Here is a 23,481-nt window from a genome sequence, read left to right as displayed (position 1 = left end):
ATGGATGCACACGAATTAACATTCCCTAGCAAATATCAGATTACTGGTAAAATGAACGTGTTAGATTCCTCATTTCTGAAAGAAAGTCATCATATTACAACAACGCAATAGCGCATTAGTGACAACACTGTCAGTACCAACGCAGATTTGAAATTGAATACGAAGATGGATTTGACATAGCTTCAATGTTTAAGTGGATAAAATAATTAATTTCTTTGGTTCTAATATCGACTCTGTCAATAATAGCTTGCAGCAATTATTGGGGAGAAGAAAGAACAACAAAAGTACAATTTAAAAAAAATATAGAAGGACTACAAAAGTTTTGAACCATGAACTTTAGTGTAAAATTTTGAATTATGAACTATAAACTGAACCGTTCATTTTCAAATTAGCGAACTGCAGTTTGAACTTTTTCATGTAGAAAATCATCTTTCCCAACACTGGTGGCAACGATGAGCAGGCTAAAGAAGGCGGCTGATTGTGATGGCTTGCACCCGTTGTCATTCCTTTATGGCGTCCATCAACAGATTGGAACGGACTATTTTTCAGCTAATGGTACTCAGAAATCTACAGAATCTTGATTTCTTGTTGTTGAATCTTGTTTCCCATATTTCATGCTTTGTGGAAAACTGATGGGATTATTATACTTTTAAGTATATAATATATACACACATATATATACAGTATATATGCATATATATATATATATATATATATATATATATATATATTATATATATCGGTATCTCAAAATATATTTATAGAAAAAAAATAAACATGTTAAAATGACTTACTAATGAGAGGGAAAAAACATTCTTTTTCTCTTTTTAATTTATTTATTTTACTTTCCTTTTTTTCTAAATTTCTGGACATGTTGTAAACAAAGGTGGTTTCATCCCAACAAAAATCCTGACACTAAATTGTCCTGTAGTAAGGCCCTTAACCCCCAAGTCATACTGTTGCTCGGCAACAAGAAGTAGAAAAGTGACGGCAGTGGCATAGCGGGGGATGTGAATGTAACTTTGAATTTAAAGGGATATAGGTAATTGTGAAAACCCCTTATTCACCAGCTGTCAAAACAACACTCGAACAATTAAATAGGAGTATTATCTGAGCACTGTAGAATCTTGATCTTTAACTGTGAGGCTTGGATTTGAAAGTCAAGTCTACTGTGAATTGATACATGTCTACTGGGGTCAACAGCAGGTACTTAAACTATTTGTAGCTGTGCGTCTTGAACAAGGAGTTTATTCACTTACAATCCATAGTAGAAGATTATTTTAACACCATCGCAAGAATGCCAACATTTGCTATAACTCCACACAAAGACTGACTTTGAACAGAAATGATGAGACCATATTTCCCAAGATCCCTAATTAGTATGCTACAGCTGATTGTCATTTCTTTTCTCTGCTAATTAAACAAAACATATATACATGGTTATTCTCTAATTAGCTTAGCAGTTTTAGACAAGTTGTGTGTTCCTCAGAATTCTATGGCACATACTGGAATGATGACAGAGAGCACTATCTAACTGAAATATCAGTGTATAGCCCTTTTTACACTCTCCAAAACACCGGGAATATCACGGGATTTAACCGTGCAGCAGTTGTATGTGAAAACAATTTCCCGGGTAGACTGACACGGAGATTAAGTTGACATTTCACGGGTCGCGTCCTAGTATCATGTCCGGGACTTTCCCAGGAAGCGGTGTGCTTGAAAGCAGGCGTTCAATTCCCGGCTTACAGCACGATGGCTGAAGAATATCATGGCGGGCCGATCGTCACTTCCTCTAATACTCTATTTTTGCTACTGTGGAAACAAGGTTGTACTTCAAATCAGAAAACAACGGAGGGATGCGTTCAAGGGTTTATTGAATACACATTTGCTATTACCACCAAGATCTGCACCCACGGCGGCTCCACCCGGGCCCGCGCCCAAGGCTTCTGTGCACACTACGGCCGCCTTCCTACTCGGTGGCTCCTTAGGCGAGGGGAGAGAGCGAGCCTCTCACCACTGCTGCCCTGCGGCGGGGAGATGGAACGAAGGGATCACGCGATCACTGAAAAGGAGGAATTACACAATGCGTTCATGAGAGTAAAACCGAGGAAGAGAGTCCATCTTTGGAAATGTGTGGTTTATTTTGTTTCCATTGTTAAGTGTTTGCATTAGTCTAACACATTCATCTAACTATATTTTAGGCAGACTTCACTCCATGCCCTTGACACAGTAAAGTGAATCACCTTATCGGAGCTCATGAGGGGGAAATGAAAAAATGGTACCGTTTCTCATAGGCACCGTCTAACTGTTTGCATTACTCGAACACACGTAATATAATTAATCAGGGAATAGTATAATTTCTCATACTTACTGCAGGACTGCACTACTCTAACACACTTAATATACAATAAATAGCACACCATAATTTAGCAGAATAGATACACAACGCCATCTTATCACAGAAGCCCAACGTGTGCGTCACGGGCAAGGTTGACGCACCAACTCTGGCAATCAGTTCTCCCGACAACGAACAATGACAAAGACCAGCGCGCTTTGTCCTAAAACAAGTAGCGCCAGCCCGGATAACAAAGTTGATAGCGGGCGCTTGGGACGTCAAGACCAGCGTTGGTCGTTGTGGCAACCACGTTCCATCCGCGCACGAACCTAAACCGCCCAAATCTGGCCACAGAGGGAAGGTCCCAAAAGCAACACCCGGACACACATTCGGCCCGGCTTACTCCACCATGGACTTTAAAAAACACTGGACACTGAGATAACTCAGATTTTGTGGGTAATTTTCTATGTAGCCTTGTTTTGGATCCAGAATTGTCCCTCCGTCGTCTGTTTTTGCCTTGTTTTTTGACCATTGTCGATGAATAAATTGTCAACCTACTTTCGGGGAGTTTTCTTCAAACTTTTGGAACATGGAGTCAGTACAAAGGGTCAACACAGGGAGTGAACGCGCGGAATATCCGCCTTCCCGGTTGGCACACTGAAGCGTTAAGCAGCGGAGCACCACTTCGTTCGGCTGTTGCCGTTTTCCGTGCGGCTTGGCCAGGGGGGCGAATTCCAACAATATATATATATATATATATATATATATATATATATATATATATATATATATATATATATATATATATATATATATTAATTAATTAATTGTATGTAATTGCAAATAATCGCAATTCAAACCATCTATAAAATATGCCATATTTTTCTGTAAATTATTGTTGGAATGGAAAGATAAGACACAAGATGGATATATACATTCAACATACGGTACATAAGTACTGTATTTCTTTATTATAACAATAAATCAACACGATGGCATTACCATTATTAACATTCTGTTAAAGTAATCCATGGAAAGAAAGACTTGTAGTTCTTAAAAGATAAATGTTAGTACTAGTTATAGAAATTTTATATTAAAATCCCCCTTCATGTTTTCGTTTTAATAAAATTTGTAAAATTTTCAATCAGAAAATAAACTAGAAGCCCGCCATTGTTGATGTCAATAATTACTTACACAATGCTCATGGGTGCTGAAGCCTATAATATCAGTCGCACCAAGCGCCAGCAGAGGGCGGCAAAACTCCATAAAACACAATTAACAAGTGAGCGTTTCACTGTACCGTCATTTAAATCTGTCTAAGCGGGGCATCTGCGTTAATTGCGTGAAATATTTTAACGTGATTAATTTAAAAAATTAATTACCGTGCGTTAACGCGTTAATTTTGACAGCCCTAATATATATGTATATATATGTATGTATATATATATATATATATATATATATATATATATATATACAGTGCTGCTCGAAAGTTTGTGAACCCCACAGCGATGGTCAGATTTTTTGTAAAAAAAACTAAAATAACCTTATTAAATGTTAAGTTATACCCAAATCCACAATACTGACATTCCAAATAATGGACTGAAACAAAAGAAATAGTTATATTGTCATTCTTTATTTAACAAAAGTGGTTGATTTAAGAAAAACTCAGATATCATGTGTGCAAAAGTATGTGAACCCCTTCAGTTAATAGGATATTGCGCCTCCTTTTGCAGAGATTACCTCAACCAAACGGTTTCTGTAGTGACTAATCAGCCTCTCACATCTACTTTGGGGGATTTTTGCCCATTCTTCCTTGCAGAACGCAGTCAGTTGAGAGAGGTTTGATGGGCGTCTGGCATGAACTGCTCGCTTCAGGTCCCGCCACAGCATTTCAATGGGATTTAGGTCAGGACTTTGACTGGGCCAGTCCAGAACACGAATCTTCTTCTTTTTCAGCCATTCCTTGGTTGTATTGCTGGAATGCTTTGGATCATTATCATGTTGCATGATCCACCTTCTGCCAAGCTTTAACTTCAAAACAGATGGCGTCAGGTTATGTTCTAGGATTTGACAATATTCCTCAGAATTCATGATTCCCTGGACTATGTGGAGTTGTCCAGGTCCTGAGGATGAAAAGCAAGCCCAGATCTTGACATTCCCACCTCCATGCTTCACTGTTGGGAGAAGGTTCTTTTGGTGGTATGCAGTGTTGACTTTTCGCCAGACATGGCGGTTTTGGTTGTGACCAAACAGTTCAATTTTGCACCTACATCAGTTGATGAAAACTCTTTTTAATTTAGTCTCGACAACACAACTGTTAAAAAAACAAAAAAAAACTACTGAATTGATTGATTAGGAAATCAGGTTGAAATAATAGAAAATTCCAAAATGTTGAGGGGGTTCACAAACTTTTGAGCAGCACTGTATATATATATATATATATATATATATATATATATATATATATATATATATATATATATATATATGTGTGTATATACTACGGTTCAAAAGTTTGGGGTCTAAGCGACCCCAAACTTTTGAACCGTATATCATATGGGATTTTTCATTATGTACATTACAGTTCAAAAGTTTGGAGTCGCTTAGACCCCAAACTTTTGAACGGTAGTGCATATATAGGGGAAAACACTGACAAGGTTGAAAAAGCAGTTTCTGCTCTTGTACCCCCTTTAAAATAAACTGCTGTATTTTAAGCCCAAAGAACTGTTTTGTTTGATAGAACAATATATTGATATTCTGCCATAGCAGTTTCATGGCGCATTAAGCGGCCAAACTATTTTTAATTTGTCCGTTTTAACCTGGAGAGCCCTGTTCACAGACACCACGCAACCGCTTTTGTTTCAACCCAGCCATAAAAAGAAGGTAAGTGATTGTATTATTTGCAATGTCTATCATTTGTAGCTTAGAATCATTAATTGATATCTAATATTTAGTTTAAAAATAAAACGAATTTAAAAAATTATTCACTCGCATATTTTAAACTGTTAAACATATTATGTCACAATAAAAAAGATCTGTCAATAGGTCACGGATATCCACCTCAGACCTATCGCTGCATTGTATTTTTTTCTTTGTTACTGTCATATTTTCCCCAATATTTTAAATGATTTATAATTGATCCAAAAAAAGAAAAAAAATGAAAACATTTTGAAAAAAAATGTTTAGAAGGGTAAATATTTAAAAAAAAAAAAAATCTCGACCACTCCTTGATATCTGCGATCTCTGCATCGCGACCCTTGTTATATTACTGTTACCCATAAAATCCCCCAAAAGTTCAGCTGTGGCCATTCACAGCTGTGTCTTGACACTCTGTGATACATGCTACACAGAGTTTTTGTATGGAAAGAAGGTAAGAACGTGATAAAATCTCGTTAAAACCATGGTGTCTTTAATTATGCTCTCTCATGCTCTCACCTCGAGTTACCAGAAAGCCACAAAAAGACATACATTGCAGTCGAACACTAGCACGAGAATCATGGACACAGCAGGCTAATTGACTGGCGGGCTATCCATTATCTCTTCGACCCTTGTTGCCATTTCGATTGCTTATTATGGGATGATATTGATGTATTAGGTACATTAGATGATTAAAACATAAAACCTAGGTCCTAGGCTTCAGGGCTAAATGCAATAAATAGATAATGTTATGTAACATTTATATGTTCCCTACACATAATAATTCAAAAGTCCTCTCCAAAAATGTAAATATTATGTTATTGGAATTTGACCCCTAAAATTCCCCTGAAAAATATTTTATCTTTGCAGATTAGCCAAGCCAAGCCAAATGAAAAACTGTATGCAGTAAAGTTATCATTAAATATATAGCTAACTCCCCGTTTAGCCATGTTCATTTACAAAATAAAACACAGGGTTAAATCAAATCTACATTTACTCACACACCAATATCCTTTATTATTGTACATCCACCCACATGTCTGAGTGCATGCATAATGATTATCAAAGACTTGAGTCAAAGGGGGATCATCTTAAAGTGTTCGTAATTTATTATGTCCAAGGATTGGCTGTCCAAAACATTTTTTCAAGGAGAAACTTTAAGAAAATTTCAAAGGTCTCAAAAATGTCTATTTTTCACTCACCTGATTTGACCTACTTTTATATATATATACATTTTAAATAATTGCTATAAACTGTAGCACATGCAAACTGACTATAGAAAACAACACTGTAGAGTCTAGTTTATTCATTGATTAATTTATCTCTTTAATAATCACTTTAATCACTCTCTTTTTAATCACTTTAATCACTCTCTTTTTTGTGTATCTCTCTTTCTCTTTACACACACACGAAACATATGGCGCTGCCGCTGCCGCTGCTACTTTAGTTACAGCACCTGTCGACGTACCCACTTTAGCTGACGCTGTACAAGATTTTGTGCGAATGTGTGAATTAGGTTGACCATACTTTGATTTCCAAAAAAGAGGACACTCCGCTTCGCTTCAAGATACTTACATTTTACTTGAAGTTCACTCAAAGATGCCTTATCAATTTAATATATTTAAAGTGTGCTTCCTCCGTCTGGATAGAAAAATTAAGTTTTATTAAAAAAAAAAAAAAAAAAAGTAGCCATATAACCAAGAACACAAATTCAAATTCGCAGAGGTTACCTAACAGACTTTTTGTTATTCCTAAAATAATAACGCAAAAAAACACTGGAATTAAATAGTGATTTTAAAACAATGCCTCTTCTGTATTGACAAATCCTTGAATTGAATATATCTTTTTAATTATTCCATAACTGTTATCGCCGTTTTTTCATGCTGAGACCTTTGACTTTCAACATTTCCATCTAAATATGGTAATTATTAATAATATATATATATATATATATATTTTTTTTTTTTTTTGACGTATGCGTCTTTTTAAAATGTTATATATACAGCATTGTACATTATACAGTATACACTTCATCCATGTATTATGCATGAAGAGTGCTCAGTTCATCAACTGTTAAGCAATGAAATCAGTCAAGTGATTACATTTAGCAATAACCGTATGTGAAATGGTCCACAAGTTTCTTCTTACAGGCCACAATTTGTGTTTGTATTTGTTTTGAGCAGTATTCTCTCATGTATGACAAAAACAAATGTTCATTTATGCAATTATTTACATAAGGTAATGGCTTGTCTTGCTTGCCGCGTATTTAGCTATGCCTAATTGAATAATCAATCAGGCAAGCTGTATCTCCGCCCTGTTGTGCCCCATAGGACCTCTCTCCTATAAGCAGGCACGCCTCCAGTTTTCGGCGTCTGATCACGTCTCCCAGCAACAATTTCATCCTGTGAGCTCCTAAATGCTTCAGCTGTCCAATTCACCTGGGAGAGATACATCTGAACTTTGAATGAGAAACTCTACAAAATTATGCCATAAGTCGGTCTCACAGGGCGAATATCCTATTCAACTTACTGGTGAGTATGCATCCTACTAGCAAAGACGTCGTCTAATTGACAGCGAACAGAGATGAGTGCTGTGCTGCTCTGCATACATGAGCAGATGGCCTTACTAGACAGATTACCTAGCCATGCTAAATCCTAGACCTAGCCTTTAGAAAAAGGGTCTAGACAGGCACGTGAGCCGGGTATAATGATAATCTGTTGTTTAAAGAACTCCTAATCGACGAGAAATCCATTCGAGATAAGTGTGTGACAGAAGCAGCAATGCAACCAAACTGTCAGTTCCTTCCAAATTATATATATTAAAAAAATGTGATGCACATTTTCCCCTCTGTCAATAGCATGGCGTCTGAGCATGATGTTTTACCAACAAAGCAGATAGCTGTAGCATTGTAATAAGATTTTTTTTTATTGGCACAGCTCTAACCAACCATATCAGAAAAATGCCAGTGGTCTCCTTTTGTTGACTATTTGTTGCCCTTTTTTCCTTTCCACTGATAACGCAGAACACAAAAGAGATGTGTTTGGGTTGTAGAAAAACATGTCTCCTGTAAATGTCTTTTAGATTTCAAGGGGCAACAACAGAAATACTCAGATTCTATTTTGTGTTCACCTCATGGTCACATGTTGCTTGGCTGCATGTCTCCCCAAAAGCCCAAATAAAACATTATTGTACTGTATCCTAGCACAGTCCACTGGGCTATCTGCCTTATGACCAGTGGTGGACGAAGTACCCACATTTTCTTTTTTTTTTTTACTCAGGTAAAAGTACAGCTACAGGTGCAAAACTTTACTTAAGTAAAAGTACAAGTATCTAAGAAAAAAATACTCAAGTAAAAGTACAAAAGTACAGCTTTAAAATTCACAAGTAAAAAAAATAAAAGTATTTTCTCCCGATGCAAAAATGTAAGATACATTAATGTACACTGCTGGCTAAAATTATTAGCACCCCTGCAATTCTGTCAGATAATGCTCAATTTCTCCCAGAAAATGATTGCAAATACAAATATTTTGGTCGTAATATCTTCATTTATTTTGCTTGCAATGAAAAAACACAAAAGAGAATGAAACTTTCTTTTAAAACCATTATCATTTTACACAAAACTCCAAAAACGGCCCAGACAAAAGTATTGGCACCCTCAGCCTAATACTTGGTAGCACAACCTTTTGACAAAATAACTGCGAACAACCGCTTCTGGTATCTATCAATGGGTTTTTTCTACAATGCTCTGCTGGAATTTTAGACCATTCTTCTTTGGCCAACTGCTCCAGGTATCTGAGATTTTAAGGGTGCCTTCTCAAACTGACATTTTCAGATCTCTTCACAGGTGTTCTGTGGGATTCAGGTCTGGAGTCATTGCTGGCCACTTTAGAGGTCTCCAGTGCTTTCTCTCAAACCATTTTCTAGTGCTTTTTGAAATGTGTTTTGGGTCATTGTCCTGCTGGAAGACCCATGACCTCTGAGGGAGACCCAGCTTTGTCACACTGGGCCCTACATTATGCTGCAGAATTTGTTGGTAGTCTTTATACTTCATAATGCCATTCACACAGTCAAGCAGTCCAGTGCCAGAGACAGCAAAGCAACCCCAAACATCAGGGAACCTCCACCATGTTTCACTGTGGGAACCATGTTCTTTTCTTTGAAGGCCTTGTTTTTTTCCTGTAAACTCTATGTCGCTGCCTTTTCCCAAAAAGCTCTACTTTTGTCTCAACTGACCAAAGAACTTTCTTCCAAAAACATTTTTGGAAATGTCATAGAAATGCCTACTAAGCAGGAACTTACTAAAGCCATAGAGCAGTTAAAGAATGGCAAAGCAGCAGGAGTTGATGGAATTCCACCAGAGTTTTGCAAAAGTGGAGGCCCAGCGCTACACAGCAAGCTCCACGAACTCCTTGTCTGTTGTTGGGAGCAGGGCAAACTGCCAAGAGACCTTCGCGATGCAGTCATTATTACCTTATACAAGAACAGGGGGAAAAAGTCTGACTGCTCCAACTACCGTGGGATCACTCTGCTCTCCATTGCAGGAAAAATCTTTGCTTGTGTGCTCCTGAACAGGCTAGTACCTATCATTGAAGAAGACCACCTCCCAGAAACGCAGTGTGGCTTCAGAGCAAACCGGGGTACCACAGACATGGTTTTCGTCCTACGGCAGCTCCAAGAAAAGTGTCGGGAGCAGAACAAAGGACTATATGTAATATTTGTCGATTTAACCAAGGCATTTGACACGGTGAGCAGGAAGGGTCTTTGGCTAATCATGGAGCGCCTTGGCTGCCCCCCAAAGTTCCTCAGTATGGTCAAGCAGCTGCATGAAGACCAGCATGGCCAAGTTAGGTTAAACAATGACCTCTCTGAACCCTTCCCCATTGTCAATGGCGTGAAACAGGGTTGCGTCCTGGCACCGACTTTGTTCAGCATCTTCTTCAGTATGATGCTCAAGCAGGCCATGGAAGACTTTGACGATGAAGATGCTGTCTACGTCCACTATCGTCTTGACGGCAGTCTATTCAAACTTAGGAGACTGCAGGCCCACACAAAGACTCGTGAGCAGCTATTTCGGGACCTTCTTTTTGCCGACGACGCTGCCCTAGTTGCACATTCCGAAAGAGCCTTGCAGCGCCTGACATCCTGCTTCGCAGAAGCTGCCCGGCTCTTCGGACTCGAGGTCAGCTTGAAAAAGACGGAAGTCCTCCACCAGCCTGCACCTCGAGAAGAGTATCGCCTTCCTCACAACACCATTAGCGAGACTGTGTTAAAGACCGTTCACCAGTTCACCTACCTGGGATGCACAATTACATCAGACGCCAAGATAGACAGGGAAGTAGATAACAGGCTGGCCAAGGCAAACAGCGCTTTCGGCAGACTGGGCAACAGAGTCTGGAGAAACAAACATCTGAAGAAGGGTACTAAGATCAGCGTGTAAAGAGCCGTTGTACTCTCCACCTTACTGTACGGCTCCGAGTCGTGGGTTACATACCGTCATCACCTGCGACTCCTGGAGCGTTTCCATCAGCGCTGTCTCCGTCTTATCCTCAACATTCACTGGAGTGACTACGTCACAAATGTTGAGGTCCTTGAACAGGCTGAGATCACCAGCATTGAGGCCATGCTGCTGAAGTCACAGCTACGCTGGGCAGGACATGTCGCCAGAATGGACGAACATCGCCTGCCCAAGATAGTCTTGTATGGCGAGCTTTCCACTGGCCAGCGTGATAAAGGGGCACTAAAAAAGCGTTACAAAGACTCCCTGAAAAAGTTCCTCGGTACGTGCCACATTGATTAGCCAGTGGTCTAATCTGGCTGCTGACCGCGACTCCTGGCGCCACATCATCCACCAGGCTGCCTCCTCCTTCGAGGATTCCCGCAAAAACAAACTGAGGGATAAACGCAGCAGGAGGAAAACTCGAGAAGCCTCAGCAGTCGTACCTGACGTGACTTTTGACTGCAGCCGCACCTGCCTATGTCGCATTGGCCTTGTCAGCCACGAGCGTGCCTGCAGTCGACGTGGGAAACCTCCTTCATGAAATCTTCGTTCGCGAAGCCAAGCCGAGATGTTGCTGCCTTTTCCCAAAAAGCTCTACTTTTGTCTCAATTGACCAAAGAACTTTCTTCCAAAACATTTTTGGCTTTCTCGGGTAAGTTTTTGCAAACTCCAGCCTGGCTTTTTTTTATGTCTCTGGGTCAGAAGTGGGGTTTTCCTGGGTATCCAGGTAAGTAACAGATGCTGTTGATTGCACAAATTAGAGAAGCATCACATGATTTTTCAAAGGGTGCCAATACTTTTGTCCGGCCCATTTTTGGAATTTTGTGTAAAATGATATATATATATATATTTTTTCCCATTCTCTTTTTGTGTTTTTTCATTGCAAGCAAAATAAATGAAGATATTACTACCAAAGCATTTGTAATTGCAATCATTTTCCAGGAGCAATTGTGCATTATCTGACAGAATTGGAGGGGTGCCAATACTTTTAGCCAGCAGTGTATATACTGTACATACAGGTATATGTAATATATATATTTATATATACATACACATAATATTAAAAGAAAGACCCAGAAAATTCATTGACTGCTCAGTTTGATTTAAAACTGTGCAGAATGAAAAAAAAAACAAGCAATAAAATTGACTGCATTGTAAACAGAAGCTAAAGAACCACAAAATTTAGTTCAATGGCGGATTGCAAACAACTATCAGGCGCATACCGCCACCTATATTTTGTTCATCTGCCTAATCTTGCTTATACTCGTGTTGCTGCCTCTATTAAACAATCAACGAAAACGAAACAATCAATTCACAATGACAAAAATAATAAAACAAAAGTAACGTGTAACACAGGTGACAATTTGAAAAGTAGTAAAGTAAAAATTACATATACATGTTGTAAAATGTAGTGAAGTCAAAGTATAAAGTACCACTTCATATGTGTACTCAAGTAAAGCACGAATACACAAAATTGTACTTAGGTATAGTAACAAAGTAGTTTTATTTTGTTATATTCCACCACTGCTCTTGACAGAGAGCTGGCAAATAAAAGACTGGACCTTATGGAAGATGCAGATACCTGGACTTGATTGTGCACACACACAGAACATTGTGTCATTAAAACAGTGATCTGTGCATGTATATAAAATGTCCTTTGAACATATGTTTGGAGACGAATAAAAAATATAACTTTATGGACTGAATAATTACTTTTTTGTGGTCGTGATAAAGCAATATCATTAAATTGTATTAAATTTAAACATAGAGTAAACTTTACAATAGAAATATAGTTGCAAGTAGTGGTGAACAGTGGTACATGCTTCTTGTCGCCTTTTATTCTAATGATGAGTCATTACAAGTAGGTTGACGATATGGAGTTAAAGATTATATTACAGTACTTGGACAACAGGTCTAGGTCTCAAGGCTGTAGACCAGATCTGTATCATTTGTCATGATTTTTGTTAAAATGTTTTTTTTTTTTTTTTGTAATATTGTTGTATTGGAGATTGTTTTCACTTTTTAAAATGTTGAGATATTGCAGTACTTCTCAAAAAGTGAGGTGCGCCCCTCCAGGGGGGCGCAGAGCGATGTCGGATGCTATGCATGTGACCTCCTCAGGGAACATACTTTCATACTAGAATAACGTTTAATTGCACATCCACTCAGTGGGTGGCAGTGGCGCCCTCATTTTCAGAGTGTGCGCAGTATTTTTGAACCAAACAAGAGCACACAGCAAAGAGCACTAGAGAGATGAAGAGCTTTGAGGAGGAAATTTGTCAAAGCGTATGTAACGTTTGGCTGTAACTTTTAATACCGTGAGAGATAAGGAAAGACCATTCAGTTCACTGTGTCTAAAAATGTTTGCAGCGCACAGAAGGAAGCCAAATCAATTATAGATGTCACTTAAAGACTTAGACCCCAATCACATTGAGAAGTCGCTTTATTGTTTTTCAGCAAAAACTAATATTGTCAACAAATGTCTCGCTTTGTCAGTGATACATCAGTAAACCAGCCAGCACAGTTAGCATCATATAAGGTGGCATACCAAGTAACTTAGTGCAAAATAATCCCATACTATAGCAAAGGAGCTGATACTGCCTGCAGAAAAAACAATAACCGTCTGTTCCATGACACTGTCGTTTTTATTCTAATTTATTTAGTTTTTTCGGTCAAATTGTTTTGGCAAATGTCCTCATGAGATAACATTGCCAATCAATTTAAATTTATATTTATTTTTCAGTATCAAATTGTCCAAAAATATACCTAGAGTTGACTTTTTTAAATTCAGGCAAATTGATGTGCTTTAAGTATTTTCTGTTACAAACAAAAGAATGTAAATAAAATACTTTTACTTTTTCGTAACTTGATCTTTACAGTATTACTTTTTTCCCTTTAAATATAAAAAAGGACACAATGCTATGCAGAGGTGTACTTATAATAATAATAATTTTATTGACAAATGATACTATTTACAGTGACGGCAAAGAGTTGGTAGGGTGCAAAACGTTAACGTCTTCCCTTTCTTATGTAACAGAAAATATTTGAGAAGCACTGAGAAATTGCATGCATTTGAGGACCCGGGTTTAGAGCAAGGGTCTCCAAACTCTTCCAAAAAGGGCCGCAAAGGGTACAGGATTTCATTCCAACTGAGAAATAGGACAACTTTTTGTTAATCACGTGTCTTAAAAGTGTAATTATTTGATTGCAGTCAGAAGCTGTTGGTTTGCAGCGGAAACCTCATTGGTTAAACTGTCAGAGAGATTGTTTGGAACAAAGACCAGTAGACACAGTGGCCTGGTTTGGAGACCCCTGGTTTAGAGTATTCACTTAATAGCGTCAGTGTTTCATTATTCAAAAAACACTCAGATTCCAAGTATAGGGTAATGTGGAATGAGAACTTAGCTAGTGTTAAACATGAATACTAACGTAGATCATGTTGACATGGTTCCTAACAAGATTCTTTATAAATCTGTGCAACATCTTTCGAAGTAATTATCCTAGATAAAAATGTAGACACCCGCAGTTTTATAGTCAAGCGCAGTTTTGTATTAAATTTGTGTTGTTTGGCTTAGCATCAGGTGTGCTGATTGATTGATGGTAATTGTTGAACAAAACATTTTAAATGGCCACTGATTTAAAAACCAGGTACTGAATCATTCAATGTATTGAGTAAATGTAATAATAATATGAGGCAATCATGCTCGAAGTGAAACCATAATGTTGCTGAGCTTAACACGCTTGCATCTAGACCATGTAGCTAATTCTTTCATAAGCTAAAATCTGAACACTTTCACAAAAATTGTTATAGTGGTTTCTTTAGAACGCCATTTTATAACTACCTTTTTTTTTACTGACATAACTGACGATGATGAACAGTGAAATGCTCTTAAACGAGGAGAGCACAAATACAAATTGGCAGGTGATAGAGTAACTCTGACATCTATTCCAAACTAACTTATTTTTAGTCCCACAAGGGTGGATTTGCAATGTATGGTAATGTAATTACGGTATTTCTGTTTTGGCTGACATCTAAGTCAACCAACTTAAATTAGGTTTATATTAACTTAGGTTTGTTAAAAAAAGTAAAAAAAAAAAGATATCTATGCATATGGAGTATAAAGTTCTTACTCCTCTGCAGTATCATCAGATTCTTAGTCATAACCTGATGACTCGCTGTCACACTTTTTAGACTTTAGGTATTTATATTTTGTTGAGAATCACAGTACAGTACAGGTTAAGGATGCAACAATACTCGGGTTACATATTGACCCGTTCGATACGCCCTCTTCGATTCAATACGCAAAAACATTCGATCCAAATGAAAAGCTCCCAAAATGTATTTTCCGAATTTATTTTTGTTGTCTCTCTCAATAAAATGTCTGGCGCAGCTTTGCCTTGAAAAAACAAATTCTGCCCTAGCAGCCCCCCTCTTCCCCTCCTCCCTCAAACTGCATGAAAGGTGGGAGCTATGCCGCACGAGGATCATTGCTCGTGAAGAAAGACAGAAACTTAAGGAGACAGCTTGCCGGCTTCAACGTTGTACAGATCCGTTGTTCGGCAGCATTTTGGGTGAGCTGATATGATATCCTCACTCATAATACATATATTGTTGCCAACTTGGCTGCTACGAATAACCTCGCTTTGACAACAGACAGGTTAAGACCGTGAGTCACAGAGAGCTAACTCACAGTTACATGATGAACAATGAGTGGCAAATTAAGAGCGCTGTACTTCAAAGTCGTCCTGTTTATGAAAGTCGATTGTCAAATGCTGGTGTTGTGCAGTAATGAGCAGACGTGACTTCTGTGGCGTTTGTTAACTTTATTTAATGCCCGACAACAATCGCGCGCAAACACTACATATCATCAAATAGCACCCTAGATGTGCTACGTTAGATCCCCCCCACCCCCCTAAGTCCCATGCTATTGGCTGTGTGAGCCCAGAGTGATCATGGGACGCGTAGTCCATATACTACATCGATGAATTAAAAAACGCCATGACTGAATGGAAGTTAAGGCCAAATCAATCCATACCAGTGACTATAGATAATGCTGCAAATATTATTAATTCAATACGTAACACAGATGGACTCGGACCACAAATAGGATTTTTTTCTCATATGGTAAAAATACCTGCTAAAGAAAGTAATGGCAATGAACAGTGTGCCCAACCTTACTTTACAAAAAGTAAAGATTGTTCTCAGCACTTTTATACAAAATTTCTTTGATCAGTAAGAATATCATAAATTATAATGCATGTTTATATGATGGCAATGTTATTTTTGCTTGTTAGCAAAATTAAAAAAAAAAAAAAAAACACTTGTATTTTTTGTTTAAGAGCATTAAATGTATTGAATTGCATCGAAAATCGTGTCCCTCGTATCGAAAATTGTACCAAACTGTGACTTAACTGTATCATTGCATCCCTAGTACAGGTAGTCCCCGTGCTACGACGTACCCGACTTGCGTGGTTTCAACTTTACGACGCCGGAGTCTTGTCTGCCATTTTGTCTCCATTTGTTGACTTTTGTTTTGTAATGCATGCTTTTGTTTTGTCGCAGGAAGCATAGAGCAGATAGTACTTCCACACGCGAGTATGAGCGTGTTGTACACGCGAAGAAGAACGTATTTGCGCTCACGAAGAAAAGCGCACGTGCACACACAAGGTGGGGCGCATTTGCTCCCACAAAGTCACGCAGCCGAGTGAAAAAGAGAAAAGAAAGATGACAGCTTCAAGCCTATGCGCACATTTGTTGCTTGTGAAGCCTCCACAGGGGCATCACCTGTATATAACACCTTTTGTACTGTTCATTGTGTGTTTTCAATTGTGGTCAAATACTTGGGGCGAGGTCATGTGATTGTTTTTGAGGATGTGCGGATGCTAACTGATACATATGCTAATCATTTCTGTGGATTGTTATTGCTGTATTAGCAGCTAGTTATAAACACAAATTTGAATTGCTGTTATTGAAAATGAAACTGATTTAATTTCTATTTTAGTTAGCAAGTGTTGATGTCATGAGCAGCTGAATAAAGTCAGCAAACCACACGGATGTCTGGCATCGTAATTTCGGAGCTTAGCTCGCTGTTTAGCTAGAACTTGGCGAGGACAGTACAATGAAGTATTATAGATGTTTTTGGATAGTTATTCTGAGATTTGGGGTGTGTTTAGGGGTACTTAAAGGGTTAATTCGCAGAAATTGGGGTGACGTTGCCAGTGTAGGAACGGAACACATTCGTAACCAGGGGACTACCTGTATATAAAATATGACTGACTTACAGTAAATTTGAAATGCCATAATTATAGTGGCATCATATAATCAAAGTAGATGTACATTTTAGGTTCACTAAGTTTTATAAAAGTTGTGTATTGCAACACTGACACTTCGAAACGTTTCTTACTCAATAGTAACATAAAGTTGGCAAAAACACTGAACATTACACAATGTGTCATTGATACAATAATGTGCCCCAAGCTGCTAGAAAGTCACAAAGCAATTTTCTGGTTTGTGAGTGTAAAACCTAAAACTAAATGATTATGTGACTATGCTGTTTCAAAGACTTTTTTATGCTGGGCTCTGAAACTTGTGTTTGAGACAATGGATAAATAACATTGTTTTCGCCTCCGAAAAACAAACCAAGGTCTAAATTGGAATGGTTCTCTGCACAGAGTGCCAAAAGCACACAGAAAACACACTAACCAAGAAATTTTTGAAAGCATTGGTTCAAATCAAAACAGTTGGGAGAGTTAGTCATTCTGCTGAAAACAAAGCTTTGAGTGAAACAATGCATTTAGAGGCCTTAGCTTAATTCAGTACTTCTCAAATAGTGGGGCACGCCCCCCTGGGGTGGCGCAGAGCGATGCCAGGGGGGGCGCATGTGTCCTCGGGGAACATGCTTTTTTCTTGTTTTCTTTTTTTTGCCGGACTGGAATAAAGTGTACTTGCACATCCACTCAGTGGGTGGCAGTGGCGCTCTCATTTTCAGAGTGCGTGCAGTATTTTTGAACTAAGGAAGAGCACTCAGCACACAGAAAACAGATATGAAGAGCAGTGCGCCGCCGCCGTTTTCGAAAGCCGTTTTCCGACCCACTGTCTTGTCCGGTTCTCACGTCGCCGCCCGAGAAGTGCCATTTTCGGCTTGGGATCGTCACGACGACCGCCCTCACCTACGGTTCTACCTCGGCCGCCGAGAATGCGCTTTTTTCGTGCCGTTTGCCTTTTAGCTTTGACTTTTAATACAGTGGGGTGATGAGGAAAGACTACTGTTTACTGTGTCTGAAAATAATTATAGCGGACTGCCAGAAGCCAAATCAATTAAGACGCCACTTAAAGACATTTGACCCCAATCTCATAAGCCGCTTGATTGTTTTTCAGCGAAAACGTGCCGAATATTGCCAACAATAGTCCTGCTTTGTCAGTGTTATATCAGTAAACCAGTGAGCATTGTTAGCATGCTCATTGCAAAATGACTCCACACCATTGCAAAGGAGGTAATACTGAGTGTGAGCAGCAAAAATAAAAACGGTCCTACTGTCCAAGGACACTCTTTTTTTCCTTTATTCATTTTGTTTTTTCGGTCAAATTTTTTGGCATATTGTCCTCATGAGTAAATGTTTCTAATCAATTTGAATTTGTTATTATTTACGGATTTTATTACATTTTATTTTTCTGTATCAAATGGTCAAAAATACCTTGAGTGTATTTTTACAGTTTGAATGTTTTTAAATTCAGGCAAATTGATGCACGTCAAGTCTTCTCTGTCACAAACAAAACAATGTTAATAAAGTTATACTTTATTATAAGTTGATCTGTTCCTTTTTTTCTTTATTAGAAAAAAAAGGACACAATGTTGGGCAGATGCGTATTTATAATAGTAATTTTATAGATGAATAATACTATTTACAGTGGCGGCAGAGAGTTTGGGGGGGCGCAAAACATTTACGTCTTGCTTGGGGGGGGGCGTAACAGAAAATAATTGAGAAGCACTGGCTTAATTTAACAATAGTTCAAAGTGTCGTTTAGACATTCGGTCTTGAAACATGCATCACTTTGAAATGTTCCATGCCGTTAAGAAATATTTTGAAAACGACAAAAACAAGAAACCATGTTAGTGTAACTACTGTATGTTAAAATTAAATTCAACAAAAACACCATTTTATGCCATGCAACTTCAACATTATTAGGTTTTCTTTTGGTTACCTCCTAGTGTGGTCCTGTGATTGCCCATTGATTTCACCTGTACCTGCTCCTAGTGTATCCTCTAATGTGCATCCTCCTGTGTTGCTCACCTGTTTGTCGTTGTCTCGTTACCCCTTGTGTGTGTGTATATAACCTCCCAGTTTCTTTTCACTCCTTGCGTCATTGTCTATCCCAGTGTGGTCCATATCTACTTCTGAAGCCATCGTATTCCTGCATTCCCTGTTTGATTGAGTTTTGATGCCTTTTATTTGATCCCCTGGCCTTTTGTTGATACTTTGTGCTTTTGTTAATTATCACTAAACCATTTTTTTTCACTGCTACCCGGCCTTGCCTCCTTGCCTTGCCTTGGATTTGTTTCTCTGCTTTTGGGTCCACACCACTCGTCCGCCCTCGTTCCCAGACAGAATGACGCAACCACTCGGGACCCAGCCTCCAAGGACGCCCAGTTAAGGACAGTGTTTCCTTCACACCTGTTGCGATTCCACCATGTAACCTGCCAACCAATCTGACCAAGACCAACATCAATAAGCCGTGGCATGCTCGTCCACGGCATCGGCATGGACCCGTCAAGACATCCCGGCTTCCTGGGCTGTCTCCATTGAAGGCTTCCCGGCTCCCCAGGCCGGCTCTAGTGAAGACGTCTCGGCTCCCAGGGCCAGCTCCAGTGAAGACGCCCCGTCAGCAGACTCGGACGACGACGTTGCTCCCCGCTTCCTGCCACGGCTTGGTGGCATGATAGACCGAGCCAGTCATCCTCATCCCGGACGCCCACCTAATCGACCCGTGCGGTCGCCCCACGTCTGGCGTCCCAGACGCCCGCCTGACTAGCCCTGAGGGCTGACGTTTCTCCCTCTTCCGGGCCCCCTCTGCCCACCGTGTTTGGGACCTTGTTTTCCTTTGAGACGTCTTGGATCCGTCCCTTGGGGGCTGTGGGGGGGCTACTGTTTGGTTTTGTGTTTGGTGTCCCTGTGATTGCCCATTGATTTCACCTGTTGTGCCTGCTCCTAGTGTATCCTCCAACCTGGGTCGCTCACCTGTTTCTCGTTGTCTTGTTACCCCTTGTCTGTGTGTATACAGTATATGCTCCCAGTTTCTTTTCACGCCTTGTTGAGTCATTATCAATGTCTATCCCAGTGTGGTCGACATCTACTTCTGAAGCCCTCATGTTCCTGCATTCCCTGTTAGAGTGAGTTTTGATGCCTTTTATTTGATCCCCTGGCCTTTAGTTGATACTTTGTGCTTTTGTTAATTATCATTAGACCAATTTTGAGTTCACTGCTATCCGGCCTTGCATCCTTGCCTTGCCTTGGATTTGTTTCCCTGCTTTTGGGTCCACACCGCTCGTCCGCTCTCGTTCCCTGACTCACATCTTGAGTTAGTGCAGAGAACAGACAATATAAGTTTAATTCATTATTTTCACATTGTTCCTCCATATTTAAGTTCCCCAGCGCTACCCAATACTGAGCTTTAGCTATTTTACAGGGTGCCTCCTTCCATTTTAAATATGTTATATATTTTACATAAGTTAAAGAGCACACGGTGACAAATTTATAAATTAACACGTAATATAATTCCAACATCTTAATTATTCTGTTACTGTATGAAACTACCAAAAGGGGAATGACATTAGGACACCTTATGGATCTGAAATACACTGATGGACATGGGTGAAGGTGGTTAGGGTTAGATTTTTTTTTTTTTTTTTTCATTATTAAGGGGGGGTTAGAGGTCAAAACTCCTAAAACCACTGAAATGCAAAGAAAACTGTTTTGATATAGTTATAATACACACAAAAAAACACACACATATGCAGCTTTGTTTACGATTCTCATATGCTGGTGTTGTGCAGTAACGAGCAGAAGTGACTTCTGTGGCCAGAAAACACTCAAGCGGCGCAGCGCGAACACTAGATATCATCAGATAGCAACCTAGATGTCCTATGTTAGATCCCATGCTAACTCTCGCGCGCACACACTAGATATCATCAAATAGCAACCTAGATGTGCTACATTAGATCCCATGCCATTAGCTGCGTGAGCCCAGAGCGACGCCATATTGTCCATTGATGAATTAGAAACCGCCATGACTGAATGGAAGTTAAGCAGGCCAAATCAATCCATAGCAGTGACTATAGATAATGCTGCAAATACTGTTAATTCAGCACGTTACAGATGGACTCAGACCACAAATAGGATGTTTTGCTTATATGGTAAATATAGCTGCTAAGAGAGCTGCAGCAATCAACAGTGTACCCCACTTTACAAACAGTTAGTCAGCACTTATATACAAAATTTCTTCACATCAGTAAGAAGTGGGCACATAAATATTATGCACTAAAATGCTTGTTTATATGATGGCACTGTTATTTTTGCTTGTTAGCAAAAAAAAAAAAAAAAAAAAAAAAATAATAATAATAGTTGTATTTTCTTTTTTTTTTTTTTTTTTTTGCAAACAGTGGTATCGGAATGGTATCGGTATCGGCCGATACTGCAGAGCCAGGTATCTGTATCGGTATCGGACCCAAAAAATGGTATTGGTGCAACACTATTTAAAATGCATACACCGTGATTTCTGGATATTTTTTTTTATAGATTGTCTTTCACAAAGGGCAAACACCTACCATTAAAATTTCAAACCCGCCCATCATTTCTAATTGGGATAACTTATTTTATATATTTTCCTTACTGTATATGGCATTGCTTTTAGACTCTCCGTGGGTTTTTCATTGGCAGGGGTGAAAGTGGCTACAATTTCTTGCCTGATTTCAATGACATAAAGGTCACAACTAAGCCAGAATGTTTTTTTTTAAACCTACAAAACCACTGAAATGCAAAGAAAACTGCTTTTGGAATTTTTATAGCACAAACAATAGGCTACTACATGACACATACTGTCACAGGACATGCATTCAACATTGTTTTGTTTTCAATGATTTGCAAGACGGACTCACGGAGATGAGAGAGCAGAGCTGGAGGGGGGAGGAGGCAAGGGAGTTGTGACACTGTTGCAAACGCGATGCTAGGTAGCTCCAATAATACCTGACTGTAGCCGATAGTCTACAAACTACACCCACATAATGCTACGGTAGATATCACATATAATATGAACTAGATGCAAATGACAGACACGGCAGCATTAGCAACATATACTAGTATAAAGAACTATGCTTAAGCTGCCATCTTAAAGCAGTAGACCTCTCAGGAAGGTTCTGTTGTAGAGAACCTTCCTAGCGAACCTGAGTAACTTTTTATCTAAAATGCTCCTAAATCAGCAAAATCCTGACTTAAATCTATCTTTAAATGATGAAACAGTTTTAAAACTTACACATGTCGAAAGTAGACAGAAGGGAACTAATGCAATAACAGGAGCAATTTTACCAACTTTAACGGTTGATTCACAACATTAAATGACTTCCACACATAGCAAAGATTACTATCTAGTTATCGCAATATCCGCAATACCCCTGTGTCTAGTTAAATTTAGGGTAAAGAATTGGGCTAGGGCCAATTGTCCCAAAAACCCTTTAAACTTCACATTGTGTGACGCGTTTTTTTTTTTTTTTTTGATAAAAATAAAACCATGAAAACTATCACCAGTTACTTTGCCAAGTAACTAATTACTCTTACATTCAGGTAACTGAGTTACTAACGCAATTACTTTTTGGGAGATGTAATTTGTAACTGCAATTAATTACTTTTTGAAAGGTAGATTAACAACAAGGCCCGCAACATGGACACACGTTGGATTTTTTTGTCAGAGAAATCAACATGGGTCCCAAGAAGGTTAGCGCAAGTGATGAAAAAGGAAAAAAGTGACGCATACCATTGAAATTCAGATGGAAATGATAGAAAAATACAAGCGTGGGGTGCGTGAGAGTGAACTGGCTAGACAACACGGCTCGCCTGTTGTTGCTGCATTTGTTTTTGTTTTTTTTGTTTTATCAATATTAGATTTAGTAGATTTAATTATTAGCCAAATTTGCCTAATAAAAGTCCACTAGTTTAAATGTTCCGAATGCTAACATAATTACAATTCTCATAGCAAATAGCTCACACATAACTCCACAAAATTTAGCTATAAACTTGATTACAAATGCATACACAAACATTTATTAGCTTATATTAAATCGTTACATATTTTGGATTATTATTAATTTTGGTTTTGGTCAGTTAATGTCCTTCATATTATGATTCAGGAATGATTCATTTTTGTCAGAGTGCTAATTTCATTTTGCAATATAGTAGCTCCAACGTGTTTATCAGTCACAAATTTCAATCCAATTTTAAACCTCCTCTAAATACTGTGTGAATCTTTGTCAATGGGACAACCAACATTTTGACCAGAGTTGAATTGTGTTGTGTGCAATGAGCTTCATCACATTGTTTCTTTACTGTTCTTTTTCGATCACTCTATGCCATATTTTAAACTGATCCACTGTCAAGATGTCTTTTTTTTTTAATAGATACTTTTTGGAAGAGCGATGGCACTATTTACTCACTGTGAAATGCTGTTTCCTATGACTAATGT

General features: G+C 38.7%; 1 protein-coding gene across 1 annotated transcript in view; it reads left to right on the top strand.

The window, feature by feature from the left end:
• Positions 1–7,637: 7,637 nt before the first annotated feature.
• The window catches only part of eys (eyes shut homolog), a 522,745-nt gene continuing 506,901 nt past the window's right edge, over positions 7,638–23,481 (top strand). Inside the window, exon 1 of the mRNA XM_057847548.1 lies at positions 7,638–7,785. The gene's annotated coding sequence lies outside the window, so the exon portion shown is untranslated. The remainder of the gene's footprint in view (positions 7,786–23,481) is intronic.

This window comes from Corythoichthys intestinalis, chromosome 10 (assembly GCF_030265065.1).
Source record: "Corythoichthys intestinalis isolate RoL2023-P3 chromosome 10, ASM3026506v1, whole genome shotgun sequence".
NCBI lineage: Eukaryota > Metazoa > Chordata > Actinopteri > Syngnathiformes > Syngnathidae > Corythoichthys > Corythoichthys intestinalis.
The sequence above is the reverse complement of the archived record's forward strand: the minus strand, read 5'-3'. Positions and strand labels throughout refer to the sequence as shown.